Here is a 19,729-nt window from a genome sequence, read left to right on the forward strand (position 1 = left end):
AATAGGGATAGCAAGAACAATTTCTGTCCCTACCTGCAGGGCAGATAATGATTGCACAATGTTGACGAGAAAAAACATGCATTGGTCGTTTCCTATGATTAAACATTGTCTGTTTTGAAGTAACCTATATCTCTAATGTATTCATTTAACACTAATAATAAAATCAATTGAATATTAAACAATATGTTCATGAAGATTTCAAATATAAAATCAAAAAAATAATCCTCCCCGGCGGGGAATTGAACCCCGGTCTCCCGCGTGACAGGCGGGGATACTTACCACTATACTACCGAGGATTATATCTAACTCCACACAATTAGTGACGACATCCTATCTAAATGTCATGTAGATAAGATAAGTATTCAAAATGAATATCATTGCAGATCATGAGAGGTGGAATTATTTGTGCTTGATATGTTGTAACATAAATATTCAAAAGAAACTTAAAGTTTTAATATCACTATCATCTTTATAAAACGTAAGCATGTAACAGCAGGTAGACGCATGCGTTCAAACCCTAATAACGTATGCAGCTATTTAACTGGCATATTTTACACTCAATGACACGTGAATGTCACTTACACAGGTATACAGCTATACACGTAATTATAGTACAACTGTATAAATACCTAGATACAAAAGATAAGATAAATGATTTTTATTACTCCATTTAATAATATAACACACATATAATAAGATTATTACTTGTATTTACATAACCTTGTCATAATAAAAAATAACAGCATTGACCTCAAGAATATGGAGTTTTTGTTGCGTTTTCCCATTATACAGAGTACACATATTGTCTATAATGAAGCAGAGCTAAATATATTTGATCTTTTAGCACACTAAGTATTGTTTGTTATCTTTATCTGTCCGTATTTCACACTAGTCCAGTGATATTAGAAGTAACTTGATCCACTACATTGACCAGATTTCTGTAAGTTAAGCTGCTTATAAATTTTGATAAGTGCAAAGAATACATATTTCTGGGGAAAACATTTGTGAAGCAGATAATCATGAATGCCATATTTGTGACCTGCTAAACTTTTAACTCCATAAAATGATTTGTAAGCTGACAACTTAAATTATACATAATAATGAAAACTCAAATTCAGATAATATAAACGCCCAGAGATACTTCATCCAGCTACACTGTTGTCCTCTGAAAAATGCATTTTTACTGATGTATTGTTTCAAACTACAGTTATCCCGTTGTAACTAGAGGAAATCTGTCACTTTTGTAGAGAAATCTACTTCGTCTTGACAGACCCATCTATAATAATATTCTATTAATCGTTGGGTTGGTAGCTCTATCTTTAAATAATAGTCCATAAACATTTTTAAGTGCATCCATGGCTAATCTCTCTTGGTCAGCAATGATTCGTCACAGTCACTGAATAATTATCTACTTTTATTTTTATTATTTCTCTTTCTTTTGTATTTTTACGATAATTGTTCTTAACCATTATCGATCATGTTAAAACTGAAGTTAATAATTTTATTAAAAAATCAGTTACATAACAAATGCTTGGTCGTGAAACAAGCTTAGAACTGCAAAAACGTAACTAGCCTAGAAATGACATATGAAATCGTGTGTGATATACAATGTATTTTTCTTTTATTATTTGACTAAAATGCTATTGTTTAACTGTGTTAAATAGACAGGACCGAACTCATAACAAATTTCTATTTTTGAATTATAAAAATCAATAATACGTTCTTTGTTCATTAAGCTCGGCTTAATGTACACCTGGCGGGCACCAGATGCAGAAATACGAACAAGGTTTGCGCGCCATTTTCAACACAGCTGTAGTGGTAGGCCCGTTTGTTTATGCTAATGCTGCTACCATCATTTAATCACACAAGAACGTTTGAACACCTTTTTGGCATATACAGGTGTGATTAAGAGGTAGTGATCCGGACGAATAGACAGAGATACCAAAACATCTGGTTTTAATGAACAATTAACAGATATTAAATTTGGTTAATTGTCCCTTTAAAGCGTATTCTTAATAGGAGCAACGGGAATAATTTGTTTTGACCATAGGGGAAAAGAAAGATTCACCATTCAATAGAAATATTCGGACATTATTTTCCATCAACAAGACCTACATCGTGTTACTGTATATTGTTTTAAAATCCACCACCGAGTTCATACTGAAAATAGATTACAAAAACAGCTACATTAAATACCATCAGGATGTAAAACACGATTTTCCAAACATCATCCATCTTGCCTATAAACGATTTTGGCAGACGAAATAATACAATAGAACCAAATTATTGTGAATGCATGACATCATTTAAGGACGACCTCCAATTATTGGAACTGGTGTCTTTTTAAATATTCCAATTTCATTGAAACATGTCGCCGAACACACCGTACAAGCGCAACCCACCATTATTCTGAAAACGTGCAAACCAGTCGTCCCCACTTCATTTATTCTATGACAGAACTTAGAGCCTTCCTCAGAGGGACGGTCGCTCTACTAAAGGCCAAAGGTAAAGAGGTGTCGAGAGAGACGTTATGAAGAATAAAGTCGAATAAAAAGAAAACACAAGATTCGAAATTTACGATCATGCAATAGGGATAGCGGGTACAATTTCTGCCCTTACTGCAGCGCAAATAATGATTACATATTGTTGACACATGTAAAAAAAACATGCATTAGTCGTTTCATATGATTGAACATTGTCAGTTTTGAAGTTACCTATATCTCTAATGTGTTCATTGGACGCTAATAATAAAATCAATTGAAAATTGAACAATATGTTCATGAAGATGTCAAATATAAAATCAAAAAAATAATCCTCCCCGGCGGGGAATTGAACCCCGGTCTCCGCGTGACAGGCGGGGATACTTACCACTATACTACCGAGGATTATATCTAACTAACGTGCAATCCACAGCTTTGATAACGAAATGCAATCTTAATGTCATGTAGATAAGATATGCATTCAAAATGAATATCATTGCAGATCTTCAGTGGTGGAAATATTTGTATTCGATATGCTGTAACAAATATTCAAAACGATAGATAAATAAGAGGAAAACATGAACCTCGAGGAATATCTTAACGCATGCGTTAACGAACGCCTTAATATGTGGTTATTCATAATCAATTAGAATAACATTAATGTGCAAATTTTATTCTGTTATGATAATAATTGTATTAAAGCTTCCATTAGTCTTTTACAAGAGACAAGATATATGTACATTGTAATGTCGTGGGGGATATATTGATTTCTATCGCTAACATTTTTATTTAAAACAAAGGTCAAATAATCAACATCGACATAATCGACAACATTATATTCAACTTTAAACTCGGGAAAGAATGAAACCATACCAACGTATTTTTATAGAGACATTGACTAATAAAAAAAGTCTCTTCTCTATCCCTATCTATGTGGGGGAAAAGCATTACTGGCGATAAAATAGACTATACACTATATATATAATAGCATTGCTTATAATTTGCAGTAGGAGGACACAGCAAAGTGTTATAGAAATATCTATTTTCCGACTGTAAAAGTCACAAACTTCATTCATATTGAGAGTCAGGATGTAAAACACGATTTTCCAAACATCATCCATCTTGCCTATAAACGATTTTGGCAGACGAAATAATACAATAGAACCAAATTATTGTGAATACATCTTATTAAGGACGACCTCCAATTAGTGGAACTTGTGCCATTTTTATATTCCGATCTTCGTACAAGCGCAACCCACCATTATACTGAAAACAGGCAAACCAGTCGTCCCCACTCCAATTATACTTAGGTTATGATGTGTCTCGGCTAGGCAACAGAATTTAGAGCCTTCCTCAGAGGAATAAGCGTTCTACTGAAGGCCAAAGGTGAAGTGGTGCCAAGAGAGACGTTATGAAGAATTAAGTCAAAAAAAAAAGAAAACACAATATCCTAAATTTAGACGCCTTTTACGATCATGCAATAGGGACAGCAAGTACAATTTCTGCCCCTATGCAGGGCAGATAATGATTGCACAATGTTGACGAGAAAAAACAACATGCATTGGTCGTTTCCTATGATTAAACATTGTCTGTTTTGAAGTAACCTATATCTCTAATGTATTCATTTAACACTAATAATAAAATCAATTGAATATTAAACAATATGTTCATGAACCTTTCAAATATAAAATCATAAAAATAAATCCTCCCCGGCGGGGAATTGAACCCCGGTCTCCCGCGTGACAGGCGGGGATACTTACCACTATACTACCGAGGATTATATCTAACTCCACACAATTAGTGACGACATCCTATATAAATGTCATGTAGATAAGATAAGTATTCAAAATGAATATCATTGTAGATCATGAGAGGTGGAATTATTTGTACTTGATATGTTGTAACATAAATATTCAAAAGAAACTTAAAGTTTTAATATCACTATTATCTTTATAAAACGTAAGCATGTAGCAGCAGGTAGACGCATGCGTTCAAACCCTAATAACGTATGCAGATATTTAACTGGCATATTTTACACTCAATGACACGTGAATGTCACTTACACAGGTATACAGCTATACACGTAATTATAGTACAACTGTATAAATACCTAGATACAAAAGATAAGATAAATGATTTTCTTTACTCCATTTAATAATATAACACACATATAATAAGATTATTGCTTGTATTTACATAACCTTGTCATAATAAAAGATAACAGCATTCACCTCAAGAATATTGAGATTTTGTTGCGTTTTCCCATTATACAGAGTACACATATTGTCTATAATGAAGCAGAGCTAACTATATTTGATCTTTTAGCACACTAAGTACTGTTTGTTATCTTTATCTGTCCGTATTTCACACTAGTCCAGTGATATTAGAAGTAACTTGATCCACTACATTGACCAGATTTCTGTAAGTTAAGCTGCTTATAAATTTTGATAAGTGCAAAGAATACATATTTCTGGGGAAAACATTTGTGAAGCAGATAATCATGAATGCCATATTTGTGACCTACTAAACTTTTAACTCCATAAAATGATTTGTAAGCTGACAACTTAAAATTATACATAATAATGAAAACTTAAATTCAGATAATATAAACGCCCAGAGATACTTCATCCAGCTACACTGTTGTCCTCTGAAAAATGCATTTTTACTGATGTATTGTTTCAAACTACAGTTATCCCGTTGTAACTAGAGGAAATCTGTCACTTTTGTAGAGAAATCTACTTCGTCTTGACAGACCCATCTATAATAATATTCTATTAATCGTTGGGTTGGTAGCTCTATTTTTAAATAATAGTCTATAAACATTTTTAAGTGCATCCATGGCTAATCTCTCTTGGTCAGCAATGATTCGTCACAGTCACTGAATAATTATCTACTTTTATTTTTATTATTTCTCTTTCTTTTGTATTTTCACGATAATTGTTCTTAACCATGTTCGATCTTGTTAAAACTGAAGTTAATAATTTTATTAAAAAATCAGTTACATAACAAATGCTTGGTCGTGAAACAAGCTTAGAACTGCAAAAACGTAACTAGCCTAGAAATGACATATGAAATCGTGTGTGATATACAATGTATTTTTCTTTTATTATTTGACTAAAATGCTATTGTTTAACTGTGTTAAATAGACAGGACCGAACTCATAACAAATTTCTATTTTTGAATTATAAAAATCAATAATACGTTCTTTGTTCATTAAGCTCGGCTTAATGTACACCTGGCGGGCACCAGATGCAGACATACTAACAAGGTTTGCGCGCCATTTTCAACACAGCTGTAGTGGTAGGCCCGTTTGTTTATGCTAATGTTGCTGCCATCATTTAATCACACGAGAACGTTTGAACACCTTTTTGGCATATACAGGTGTGATTAAGAGGTAGTGATCCGGACGAATAGACAGAGATACCAAAACATCTGGTTTTAATGAACAATTAACAGATATTAAATTTGGTTAATTGTCCCTTTAAAGCGTATTCTTAATAGGAGCAACGGGAATAATTTGTTTTGACCATAGGGGAAAAGAAAGATTCACCATTCAATAGAAATATTCGGACATTATTTTCCATCAACAAGACCTACATCGTGTTACTGTATATTGTTTTAAAATCCACCACCGAGTTCATACTGAAAATAGATTACAAAAACAGCTACATTAAATACCATCTCCAACTTTGCGTGATGATGTTGATTTACAAAATGCACATTGCTTGTTATTTTAGTGTTAGGTGCAAATGAAATTTGATTTGGAATTTGAGTTGACGACTTGCAGAAAAGACTTTTCAGACATTTATCATGCAAACCATAAAATAATCGTACATACAAATATGAATTAATTCTAGACAAGGGTTTTAAATTGTTTTCACAAAGCAATGTAGGGTTGGATTTTATCTAAAATTACACATTTTACACTGAGGGTAAAGCATCTGAATGAACTAGAAACATAGAAAATGATACAAAAACAATGTTATACCATCAACACCTTTTTCAAGTTAAATACCTGAGTAAATACAAGGTAACTGAAAATTGTACAGCTATGCAGAAAAAACACATGTTGCAATATATTGGATAATTTTGACATTAGGTATTACATAAGATCTTTATTTATTATCACCTAAACTCAACATACTTACACAAAATTACTCCACTAGCACGCGCCTGCCTTATTACCATACAATGCCGAGAAAATAGCTGTACTCATTTACACAAACGAATGATAAAGTATCTATAAAGTGAATGGACTTTTATTACTTTCTCTGGTACAGGTGAGATTATGTGAGCAGTGATGCGGACGAATGGACACACAGAAATGAGCAGACACCCGTTAGAAGCCGACCTGTTGGCTTTGTGATACCCAGCTTGATGGCAAATGATTACCTCGCGCATGCGTCCTTCGGTAAACAGCGCGCGCTCTGCAAATGTACACAAAGGTCACGTCGTATATGTAACAGCTGTACAAGAATATGGGATACATGCGGCTGTTTTTTTTTACTGATGACAATTTTGTGGTTTTCATTTATAGGCTACATGCTTCGATGTCGAGCCTTTAAGTGCAGTTGACTTAGAATCTGAAGCTATTTCATATATTGAATGGGTCAATATCAAGTCAGAAAAAAGCGCGCAATTTTCATTGAGCAGGAAAATTGATGTTAACAAAATTAACATAGTGACATCTTCACCGCAATTTCCGTTTCTCTGTTTTATTGATTATGTCGATGAAATCAAATCAGGTTTTTCCATTTGAAATGAAAATTCAATGTAGATTGCTTTATGGTTTTAGATATTTTATTAAAGTAATCATGCAAATATACCTTACATGTTAATCAACACAGTACAAAATAAAGGTAAAATTCAAAAATATTATTTTTGATTATTTTATTCTGCTGTTGGAAATAATATCACTTATAATATTATATTGGAGTAATAGCAAACAAAGTCAGAAAGAAGATGAAGATACTACATGGTTTTTCATAACGTTTTAATCCACACAATCTATATTGTGAAAAACTGTAGCAAGTTAACCATGGTGAACATAGGACTACGAGTAGTTACATCACTTGGTAATATTGATATTTGATTTTTATTGACGAAATTTAACATTGAGGTTTACGTGCGTGTGCGTGATGTAATTGTGTGAGACATAATTAATTTGTTCAATGACTTATAATTGTAATTAAACGCTAAAGCGAACAAGAAGTTAACTAAATCATATTTTGACAAGTATTTCCACATGAAGCCGACAACTATGGATAAAACATAAATTCACAAAGTAATGTAAGTTCAACTTTCACAAAAATATAATATTCCAGCATAATAATTAACAGGAACACATAATTACATCACCGTGGTAGATTTGTTTATAATTTTTTGATATTTATCGGTAAACTGTCAGGTATCTTCCTTCATTGTTGTACATTATTTTTTTTCATTCTTTATTTCTGTTTCATTCTTTTTTTTCGTACACAATATTGTAATATAAAATTGCGTTCCATGTTTTTAGCATATTTGAACACCTTAGGTTTACAAAAGAAAATGTTTAGAAGAAAATAAAATAAAATTCTTGTATTGTACAGAGGAACGCAATTTATTTCAAAACGCAACATTACCTTGACTTTCTTGGGATACATAAGAACGAAAGTTTGAAACATCTGTATAACAATCTATTGATTTTTGCGTTGCTTTGTGATACAATATGGTAACAAAGTACCATGTATCACAATGCACGTTATCGCTCCCACGATCTGCCAGGATGCTGTTCTATAGAAATCGGATATAAAGGATATTATAATTAGGCCGTGTTGATGCTGATGGCTGCACCTGACTGGGAGTATCTGTGTCCGAAATTTGATCCACTTTATGACATGACACATATAACGTAATGTAGAATTAGACAGGGGTGTTAAAACATATCACCCTGCCGCCCGTGTACAGGTTTTTATCATTTTGGACTGCTTTTATAACAGACTGAATGGTCGACATACATATTCATATTAAGACTGTGAAGTTTTCAATTTTACCATAGAATACAACATTATCGTAATTGCTGGCCTTGCTGATTACCATATTGACGATAGCAGATGTATTTGAGATGAACAATCTTGCATTGCGATAGTGTCATAGGAAAAGTTATTGTCTATTGTAGTTGCGCTATTGTCGAGGTGATAACACTCGATTACATCCAGGTGGGTTGCGCGTGCGCGTTAGCAAGTCAAATGCATGAGCAGACGTTTTTATCCATCGCTTCATTGAGGCTTATCAATCCACAATGTTTAAGGGCTCTACTTGTACTTTTTGTCGTGGAGTTATCGTCAGCTATATCATATATAAAGTGGTTAACCACCGGGGGGCCTAGTAGCGACAGGCAGTTCCTGGATCAGCTGCTGTTTCGATTGAGTAAACACACAATGAAATGATCCCTCAATCATCCCCATAATAGTTTAGTAATGACAATTTTAGGGAGACCGGCGTTTACTAAACAATTAAACATCGACTGTTAATGGCATGATTGACTTCGGGCGCCAAACCGGCATACTGATACATTCGTATTCACCTTGTTTCATAAATATATATCGCCATTGTTCTTGTCATTTTCCCAGTAAACTTTGGTAATGAAACTTTGAGAACATTATATTTTTGTTACAGTTTTTATAGATTACCTTTGGTGGTTGCCTATATCAGTATAAACTTCTCTCTTTTTTGTTTTTCAAGTTTTTTTTTTTTTAGTTTTTTAACATTATAATTTTATACTGGTTAATGGTTAAAGTGTCGGACAATTACATATTTTGTATTTAGAGCAAACAGTTCGCAAGAAAAAAAAAAGATAGAAAAAATAATATTTAGATTTTGTTTTTGTTAATTATATGTTTAAACGAAACAGATAATTGACCTCTAAAATCTCCATACCGTAACAGCAAATAGACATGTCAGATAATGGAAATTATGGATCTGGACAATGTCAAGTGATTGATGAATTGTTGTATGTTGATTTAACATGTAATTTAAATTGTTTGAACCAACTGTCGTATATATTGATGTGATAGTCATATCCCATAGCTGTGATAAATAAAACATTGAAAACCAAACACCTATCTGGTGGTACTTTTTCCAGATTTAAATTTGCGCCTCCTCTTTCTCCTTTGTTTGTGTGTTTGTGACAGTGTGCTGTATGTGTTGTTTCTTTATCTATAATGCTCTTTATTCTTAATGATTCAACACAAATGTATAATAACAAGTTATTAGAATTTATATCATCATGGTAAGAACATACAGATAACAACTACTGATACTGACGATGATAATGATGGTGAATGATAGTGAGTGAGTTTACATGTCAATATGTGTTTATGTATTCATAAAACTAATTGAAAAAAATGAAATTATAAAAAAATAGTTCTGCAAGTCTAACTGACCCATATTTCATCTTGTTTTTAATCTTTTGATATCTTCTTTACCTAATTTTTAATTGTTTATAGGACACTTAGCATTAGAAATATATTCTTTTAAGTGTTCTGATTTAGATGCGAAGATTTCCCCTGAATTACTCTTTTTGAAACCTGACCACAGGATCATAAAACAGAAGTCCCAAACTGTCTTAAGTCGAGACTAATTAGCCAATCAATGATGGCGTTACAGTGGGTTACATTGTTAATGATTGGCTAAGTCTAAACATAAGTCTAAGATTCTTTCATGATCCTTGAGCCAGCTGTTTACATTTTCTTCTTCTAGGGGACGTCAAAATCACTACGTCATATTTGATACTCTCTGTATTTCGTTTTACGTGTTTTATCATTCATGTGTGTTTTTATATCACGGAGGATATCACTGTTTCTTTGGCTGTCGAGATGCGATCTTCTTTCATGTGATTTATATTTTCGGTGTTCCTTTATACATAGTTGTTTATTTATAATATTTTGTTTGCTATCTTTCTGTCATTTGTTGTTTGATGTCCAAACTAGGTCATCGAGGTCCTTTAATCAAGGGCCTACTTACTTGGTTTATCTATATATAGCGAAGCGCAGATATATTTCAATTGTAAGAAAAACCGTCACATCGTTGCAGTAGATATATGGAAGTTATAATGCATTGGTCGGTGTAAATTTTTTACGTTAAACATTTACTCCGATGCTGCCATATGTTTTCCAAATAAAATTCCTATCAAGGAATGACATAGCGTCATTCTTTTCTTCCTCGCACAGTGATAAAATATTGGAAGTGTAAATGTTGAGACATTTTTACGATCCCATCTTTTAATATTAATATTTTATATATGTCGCCTACGTACCTCATCCGCAGGGTTTGATTCCCTCTCCAAATGATTATTGAATAGGAAATAGCCGTATCAAAGTTTTCCTGATAATTATTGTGGTCAACACAAGTATCTGAATGTTGTTGTTTCCATGCCAATTTAATCGTTTTCTAAGCAGCCATGAACAATGTCCAGTGTCTTATCTATGAGTGGTTTGTAAACAGGGAAACCACGACTTCATGTACAAGAACAACTTCTGAACTGAAGACAGATTTATTATAAGTGTTGTTTTGACGCACTGGTGTCCGAATCCTATTCAATCGATTATAAATGCAAGATGTATTGACGTTAATGTTTATAAGATGAATGAAATAAAGTTTAAACGAAGGAGAAGTCTTCTCGGATGATGACTATGGATATAAAGTTATTTTCAGTCAGATCTTTTTTTCATATGACGTTAACATTTCCACATTAGTGATTCAAGAATAACTGCTGACAACTTGGAAGCACTGTAGCCAACGGATCCAGTACAGAGAAATAAAGATTGTGTATCTTCAGCATGTAATACACAATGCGTGTTTTCTGCCGTTAGTTACAAATACACAATCAAAATATAACAACCAACATGACACAAGATACAATAACAAGGAATGTAATGGTATACCTTGTAGTTATTTAGTTTTATAGATGACGTATACATAAAAACACGTGTTCCTTGTCTATTTGCATTTCATGTTTATGTTGATGTTTTCACTTTAATTGACTTTGATATGCAGCTGACCTGGACAACAGAACTCTGACGCTGATAGAAAGACATGACTAGGTGTGTCAAACTTCATTAGCAGGGAGACTCCCTCAAAAATCAAAGGCCTAAGTACAGTGCTTGGAAGAGTTTATATACTCAATCTGGGACAACTATCACACAACAATAACAAATATAGAGTTACAAATTAGTTACAAGTGTATTTAAACTCAAAATAAGTTAAACATTGGCAAAATACATGGATACACAAAGTAACAATGATTTCGTGCGGAGAGACGTGGAAAGTTAAAAGATAAAATAGCCAGGTGCATCGGAAAAGTAAACGGTTGCTATTTCATAAACGACTCGTGATAACACACAACCTCCAATAACTCGGACTCGAGTACGGAGTTGCTACAAAACAATATACGTATGTACAGGGAACATGTAAATTATTTCGTAAAGTTTACAAATTCCTAATGGAACAATTTCTCTATTGAAATCAATGCGTCGACTGATCATTTCTCAAAATGATTGGCTACGAGTCGTCACGTTATAAATCCCTTGCATCTTTAAATGTATAATTTCTTTGTTCGTGTATCGTCCATTACATTGTAAATAACTAATTTCCCGTATAATATAACAAAAAAAAAGAGACGATACCGAAATGTTTTTGAGATATCAATGTTGTATCAAACCACAGGGACAAGTACCAAAAGATGATGGTCTAATGTCAGTGGAGACAGGAGTTTATCGCTAAATGACAAAGCAGTACTTGTGAGTATCTGCAAGAAAACGCTTCGATAAACTGGCAGTTGTCATGTTGTCCATCTAACTTAGTCCTTATTGTCCAGTAAGCATATGCGTGTAACTACGTTCACTTGGCTAGTCAAAGGAGTAAACCCTGATAGACGATTGTTGAAGTATGTCGGCGGGAGAAATTCGGAACCCGCATGACAGTGAGGTTTATCAACAGCGAGTGTCGGGTGGTGCGGAGGGATTGACACGTGACGGAAATGTTTCCATTGGTGTCCATGACGAAGGAGTGATGGAGTTTTCATGGCAACCGGGATTCAGTCTACTGGTCTGTATAAGTCGTCTGTAGCCCGCTCTCTGTGGGGACGGGTGTGATTTCATTCTATACAAAGAGAAAGTTCGACATTTTCAATGAGAAGGTAAATTGTGCACGGAACACTCCTGCAAAACAATTGCGCAAAACTGCTAACCTTCTACATGTATATATATAGTTACATTTGGATTTGTGCTATATAGAGGAGAGGGGAGATAGAAAAGGAATTGGGACTAGAAGAGGGAGAGAAGAAGTGAACCAGGATGAAAAATGATACCAATGCAAGAACAAATATAAAAAAATAATAATATTCTTAGATGAAAACTAGTAAATAAACCAATGGATAACAAGGTAAAAGAAATGAAAATATAACTTTAGCGCTTTTAAAATTTTGCGAATTAACTATAAGGGTATGTTTAAATTTCATTTGAATATTTTGTGCGTCAAATTTCGCGACCATATATCAATGTCCCGCGAAATCGCGAAAAAATAACCGGTTATGTAGTAAGTGTGTACTTACATGTACCCATTCTTCTTACACCAGTATAGGAGAAACATCAATAATATGACGATCACACCAGAGAAACCACATATCAATATTGTATACCACGCTCTCCATAGACTCTTCGCTGGAAAAAAAAGAAACACAATTCGGATTGTCATTATTAAACAAGTCTACAAGAGTTACTTCCCTTCGTTAAAAGTTGTGGTTGTTTATTAGTGTCGTTTGGTGAATGTAGGCTACTGTATGTATAATTAATTAATACAAAATCGGTTGATTTTTTTACTAAAACCGTTCTAAATCAAGAGTAGAACCGCAATCAAGAAACATCGCAAACAAATATCTGTATACTTATTATGTATAGCTCTTTATTCGAAGGTACGAAATATAATCTAGCATATTGCAATTTATTATAGGATGCCTGCTACATGTACCTATCTCATTTATCATTTGACGCTGAAGAAAATTCAAATGGTGGTTAATCATTAAAAACAAGCACATGAGCGTTAAGTTTACCTGACTGACAGACGTCACCGCTATACCCCTCCTTACACACACATACGGGCACTCCTCTCTTGTTAGTGCATGTTCCGCCATTTAGACACAACTTACTGCATACAGCTAAGAAAAAATATTTTTAAATGTGTTATTAACATGTACATCTAATTGATTTCAACATAAAGGTGCATGATAAGCTTAGCAAACAATTATCAACTGAGCAACCGCAGTTTAAAGTATGAAATGAATTTTCTTTTATTACTCTTAAGGGGTTTTAAGCTAGCATTGTTAGCAAAGGGAGACAATTTCTTCTTGCTTCTTGTCATACTTGGATTTGTTTTTGTCTATCTTACTACATAAATTAAGAAACTTTATTATTGATTAATTTATGAGAAAATCAAATACGATGATTTGCCTAGAATCTTATCACGTTTGTATCTGCCGGCCGTCAAAGTGTTTTAATATAGGTTATCATTTACGAAGTTTTTGTGGTTGATAGCAAATATCTTAAATAAAAAATATATCTTACGAATTGAACATGAGCCCGCGTCATCTTCCCGCCATCCAGGACAGCACTGCTCCACCTGGCGGTAGCGTGTGGTGTACCTATTTTGAGGAGTATAACATGTTTGTATCCGGTAGCGAGTGCAGCGCCTCCAATCTAAAGTTCCACAACTCGTGGTGTACCTCTCTTGACAAATGAAAGCCTGGTTGAAGGATTGTATCACGTTGTCTGCCCTTTCTCGAGCACAAACATGTCTGTGGAGTAAAATTTATACCTAATCAAACTTGATAACTTGATATAACGATAGTAACACTTCGAGTGATCCGACTTTTTAAATTATTTTTTGTTTTTTTGTTTAATGTGATCCGAGTTTTAATTTTTATTTTTTTTTTATTTTAGGAGAGCAGACTATTTCGAATTAATCAGGTCCTTCGAGTGTTTTGATTTCGACTTAACGAAGGTTAACTGTCTCCCTTATTTACATGTAAGTATTAACCGATTTTCTAAATTACAATTTTCTTATTTAATTGTCAAACAAACCAAGAAATATAGCTAGAAAATAGTTGTTTGTTTTCACTAAATGAAAATAGCAGTTTAGTTAGTTTAGTTTTCAAATGAAATCGCACTGGTATTGAAATTTTATCAACCGGAATGTTCAAAGTCTTGCATCTCTAATTGGAACTAGCAAATAATGATTGTTAACCCCATCTATCAAAGGGTATCAAACTACAGCGTACATGTACACCATTATAAATTGTAATACGATGTAGAGGTATCACTTACCCTGTGAGCGAATCAATTACTTGTATATCCCATAGCAAAAAATGTATAATGAAATGTCTTGGAAGCAACATAGTTTGAAGAAACCAATATACAATGTAGCTAGATAATAAACAACACAGTAATATCGTTGATTCGGGACTTCCCGACCATCTATTTAACCTTACAATACTGACCACTATCTCAAAGACAGGTGCCCACCCAGTGTGTTTACAGAGATCATCAAGTACAAAGAAATTATCAGAAAATGTGGACACTTGTGATAATCCATTGAGTACCATGTTATCGTAATGGTTAAAGGGAGATAACCCTTAAATTCAAATAAACGCAATATATACTCGATCGTTACTTTCTATATATATGTATGCTTCCGTAGAATTAGATAGAGAATTTCTAAAGGACCAAGATTATCTTTTTCAATAAGATGAGTTACACAATAAGTATTCAATTACCAAATAATCAGGGGTGTGAGTAATTCTTAAAATAGCACGTTCTCTGACGTCCATAATGTCTTTTACATGTATATATGTTTCATTCCTAATGTGTTAGATTTGGAATTAAACTAAATTGAATGACCTTCATACTACTTTTTCTCAATCTACCCAAAACATGCCTGTCCACTGTCATTGGAGATGATTACGTGGATTAGTATCGGTTCGTACCCGTAGGGGGGTCAACTGTAAATTGTCCACTTTGTATTTTATTATATAAATAGAGAGGAATCAGAGTTAACGTTACCGAGGTTGTTTTTACGGAGAAACAAAATAAAAGTTTACGCTACGTACGCATCCGTATCTATACAAATTAGACAAATACATAGATAGACATTGAAAATATTAATCTTTAGAAATATATATTTTATTTTTATATGTAATGGAGTTTTTAAATTCGTCTGACAGATTCTTCCATTTTGCAAACACATCTGCGATTTGTACCTCCTTATTGGCCTTCCCGTAGGTTTGTCCCGATAAAGGTTTGATGTGTATCTCTGATCTGTCAGTGTGCCTTCCATTCCTGTCAGTTGACTTCGCCATGGTCATAGTGAAATAAAGGAAAGTAGTACTAACAGATCAGAATGGAATCTGTATACAATGTATATCCCATAAAGATGTGAGCGACACAAATGGAGCACATATAGTATTGAGAGACGTCTAGTTAAAAAAAATGAGTGGTTCTGGGAATTTGGTACAGTAAAGTCGAGATAGAGTGCGAACAGGAGGTAAAGTGTATGACTGAGTGTGAGTGAACATCCTTAACATCATGAAATTAATCTCTCACCATGTTGTGTTTTGATATAGTTAGTATATTGTTATTTGCGTAATACGTCTGCCATCATAATAGTCTATTGTTGATATAAATGATTTTAATTGGTGTTGGAGAGAATTTCATAAAAAAACATGTGTGCACAATCCTTGGCAATGATAAAATAAGTTTAAAAAACTGTACATGTATCAAATCTAGCCTCTCTCCCGGGTCTGGTAATTTGAATATACTACTGCAAGTAAAGCATATAATGAGTTTGACCAATCATTTCGAAACAAGTTGAAAATGGAGTTGTTCACATAACTAAATACCTAAACCCTAATTAGCATTTTAGTAAAGGTTTGTCCATATACAATGGTCGGATACAGACAAATAAATGACACTATGTTGAGTGTATTGTACGTGAGATACCGTTGATTTCGGAGTTATTTCACAACCGTATTGTTTATGTTGCTTTTGTATATTTTGGCACTGCCTACGTAGTATAACGAACTCTAATCGGCTTGGATTACAAACCATCATTAAATAGGCATTTAGGAGTTATCTCTCTTTGACCAGACTTAAACGTATTTTCTCGAGTGATAATGTCTTGCTCGAAAAAATGAAAATCGCAAGCATTTTACCTGTAATATAGATTTGTTCAAAATACATAGAAATACTGTATTGTACATGTATCATAAACAACGTATATATTGAGCGCACTGAAGCCGTACAAAGCCAAGCAACGTTTCTCATGTAACCTTTACCGTAACGAAATAATTCAAAATGAGTACCAAGTGGTACAAAAGTTTCAAGAACGGCGAGACGCTGGGTTATTGTCCTTTGTACTTACAGTGTTAAAAAGGACAAAAACAGCAAAAGCCAAAATGTTTCGAATTTGCTACGTTCGAAATATTACATTACCTCCTTGTGATGCCATTGACCTTCTGGGAGTAGCATCATGTTTAATTAGTAGACGATGGAAAAACGAATCCGAGACCAAAGTACATAGAGAACGAAAAATTACGACACTAGCTGTATCCAAGGAGACATAAACATAAGACGTCGACTTCCGCTATCAAACTCGCATCAAAAGGGCAAGTGTCGATTGTTGTACTCGTCAGAGAGACGGCTCCTGAGAAACGCTAAATTCTAAGCTACAGATCGTTAGAACAATACTGCAAACTCATTTTGCTTGCCGATGAATTTTGCGTATTTTACTGGGGATAGGGAATTGCAAAAGACACTGAGAAAAAAACCCTTAACAGTTACAGTAGAAACCGAGGAAAACCAAACAAAAGACGTAAACAAACTAGACAAAACAAAATCGCCACGAGCATATCGTTAGGCTTGAGAACACAAAAAATCATGTTGCCGGGAAACTGATTTGGTTTACAAAATACTGAATAGATCCAATCGCCTTATCCTAATATCGTCTAACGATGTAGTAAATGGTGCACGCAATTCGTATTCTAAAATCCTAAATCTTTTAGATCCCATCGACATTTTCTCAAAGGCGTAACGGAAAAAAGAACATTCGCATGTTTATATGTTGCATACAATTACTTATAGCAGGGACTTTTTTAACAAACGCACGAGTTGGTCTAGTTTGATATGTTGTTTCCCGTATTTCATTACCACATCGAAAATATTGAAATACATTTTTTAGTGTTAAATCTCTTAATATATATAATAAACATAACTAAAACATATTTTGTCGCTTCAATAAGAAAGTAATATTCAGTGTTAATGGACATAGTGAAAGTGAATTTACAAATAGAAATTGTCAAACCCCAAAACACACTTAATGAATTAAGTACATGGATGCCATTATACCACATATAATACAGGCAAAAAGCTTAAGGTACATTATTATTCTATGTTACCATTTTCTATATTGGATTTGCTATGGTTGGACGCAAATTGGCATGTATTTAAGGAATAGATTTTTATTTTGTTGATGCTATCAGGCTATAATGGAGCCCGTGTAAATTATGTAAACCCGGAAAAGGCGGGTTATATAAAATTTACACGGGCTCCATTATCATCATACTCTCATAACCTCAACAAAATAAAAAATCTATTCCTTATATTTACAGTTTTTCACGTAATTGAATATTATTTATTGTCGCGACAGTTGCATATTTTTTTTATTAAGATACCCATAATGTTTTCTCTCCCGTCATCGTCAACGAATGTAATTGAACAGCTAATTGGAATCGAGTCATTCATATGTTCCCACCAAAAGTGGGGTCATGTCGACCCCATATAGCTACGCCAGCGACTATTCCCGTAACAATAGAATCGCCGCACGTGTTGAACTATCATTATACACTGATAATGCTAATACTAGAAAGCATGGTTATTGAGTCCATGTCAGTGCAAACTTTAAATATATATATATATAAACAACAACAAAATATTGCTATGTTTTAAGGTAGAAACAAGCCTAAAACAGTACAATGTGGGAGTGAGAACAGGCGGGCATCGATTCACATATATTGCTTAGTTTGAGGTTTATCTATATATAACTGTAGTACACGAACAGAAGGTAAACTTTAGAAGTGATACATTTTAGAATACTAATTATTGATAACGCACCAAATAATCCCGACCTCCGTCGTTATCTTTCGGATGTATCAAGACGTAGCCATTATTTTGACAGAATCATATGATGGTTGAGTAAAGATGAAATTTAGAAAGTTATTTTGTTTTCGTCAATTATGTATTAAGATACATCACGAGTTAAGACATTTTTCGATTAGAGTTTATCATGAAATATCACCCAAGTATATAACCTTTAGGAATGGAATACATCACAAATGATCATGTCAAGAAGTATGTATGAAATGAACTTTTATCATCTCATACGAATATTCTGTTGCTTTTTCATACATATGATTCCGGAAATCTTTTCAACACATTGAGAACTATAGATTTTGCGAAACGAAGGCGGGTTCAATCATGTAATTGGTATAAACAAATTGGATATATATCGATAGACAATTACAAGTAGAGTATCTATATATTGCCTATTTTGAAACCTTTATGATTTAGGCTTTGTTCATGATGTTCAGTATTTTGTACAAAAACACAAATATATATTGACAATATTTAAAACTGGACAAATGCAAATTAAAAAAAAAAATTATGATGATAAAAAATAAGACAAAAAAAAGCAAACACACTTCATGCTTGGAACTTTGTGTGAGTCTGGTACTTTAGATCAAGACATTTAAGAACTAATTGTACCACTTATATAGTACTATCGATCACATTGTGATAAACAGATTCCTACGTAAGTCGCCAGCATGTATAATAAAGTAACCCTATTTCCCCATCGTAATCGTTTTTACGTATTTCTCCAATCAATGGTATTTTGTTGAGCTTTCTCTGGTCCAACGAGAAAAGATGTTCCCGATATTTCTAAAATGAATTAAATACATAATTTGATAACTATTCCGGATACGGCCCAATTCTTAAATTAACACAGAATATAGTCATTCTATATAAACCGTGATTTTGATATTCGCCATTTGTGTTCGCCAGCGCCGAGATGGCGAGATCGGTTTTGACCTTGACCAGATTTTATAGTAGCAGTGCAGCCAACTGAACGTACAATCTATTTTTCTTAGATGCCGTGATAACCGA

The 19,729-nt window shown here is 33.6% G+C and overlaps 1 long non-coding RNA gene and 2 other non-coding genes across 3 annotated transcripts; all 3 read right to left on the minus strand.

Annotated features, from left to right (window-relative positions):
• Positions 1-224: 224 nt before the first annotated feature.
• Positions 225-296, minus strand: Trnad-guc (transfer RNA aspartic acid (anticodon GUC)). Its single transcript has one exon. It is a non-coding gene; the product is annotated as a tRNA-Asp (tRNA).
• Positions 297-4,185: 3,889 nt separating this feature from the next.
• Positions 4,186-4,257, minus strand: Trnad-guc (transfer RNA aspartic acid (anticodon GUC)). The gene has a single exon. It is a non-coding gene; the product is annotated as a tRNA-Asp (tRNA).
• A 7,197-nt stretch (positions 4,258-11,454) lies between these two features.
• On the minus strand, positions 11,455-15,148 carry LOC138310560 (uncharacterized). Its single transcript, XR_011206451.1, has 4 exons — positions 14,081-15,148; positions 13,570-13,674; positions 13,072-13,180; positions 11,455-12,620 (listed from the first exon to the last, which is right to left on the minus strand). It is a non-coding gene; the product is annotated as an uncharacterized lncRNA (long non-coding RNA).
• Between the last annotated feature and the right edge of the window lie 4,581 nt (positions 15,149-19,729).

The sequence above is a fragment of the Argopecten irradians genome, chromosome 1, assembly GCF_041381155.1.
Source record: "Argopecten irradians isolate NY chromosome 1, Ai_NY, whole genome shotgun sequence".
Taxonomy (NCBI): domain Eukaryota; kingdom Metazoa; phylum Mollusca; class Bivalvia; order Pectinida; family Pectinidae; genus Argopecten; species Argopecten irradians.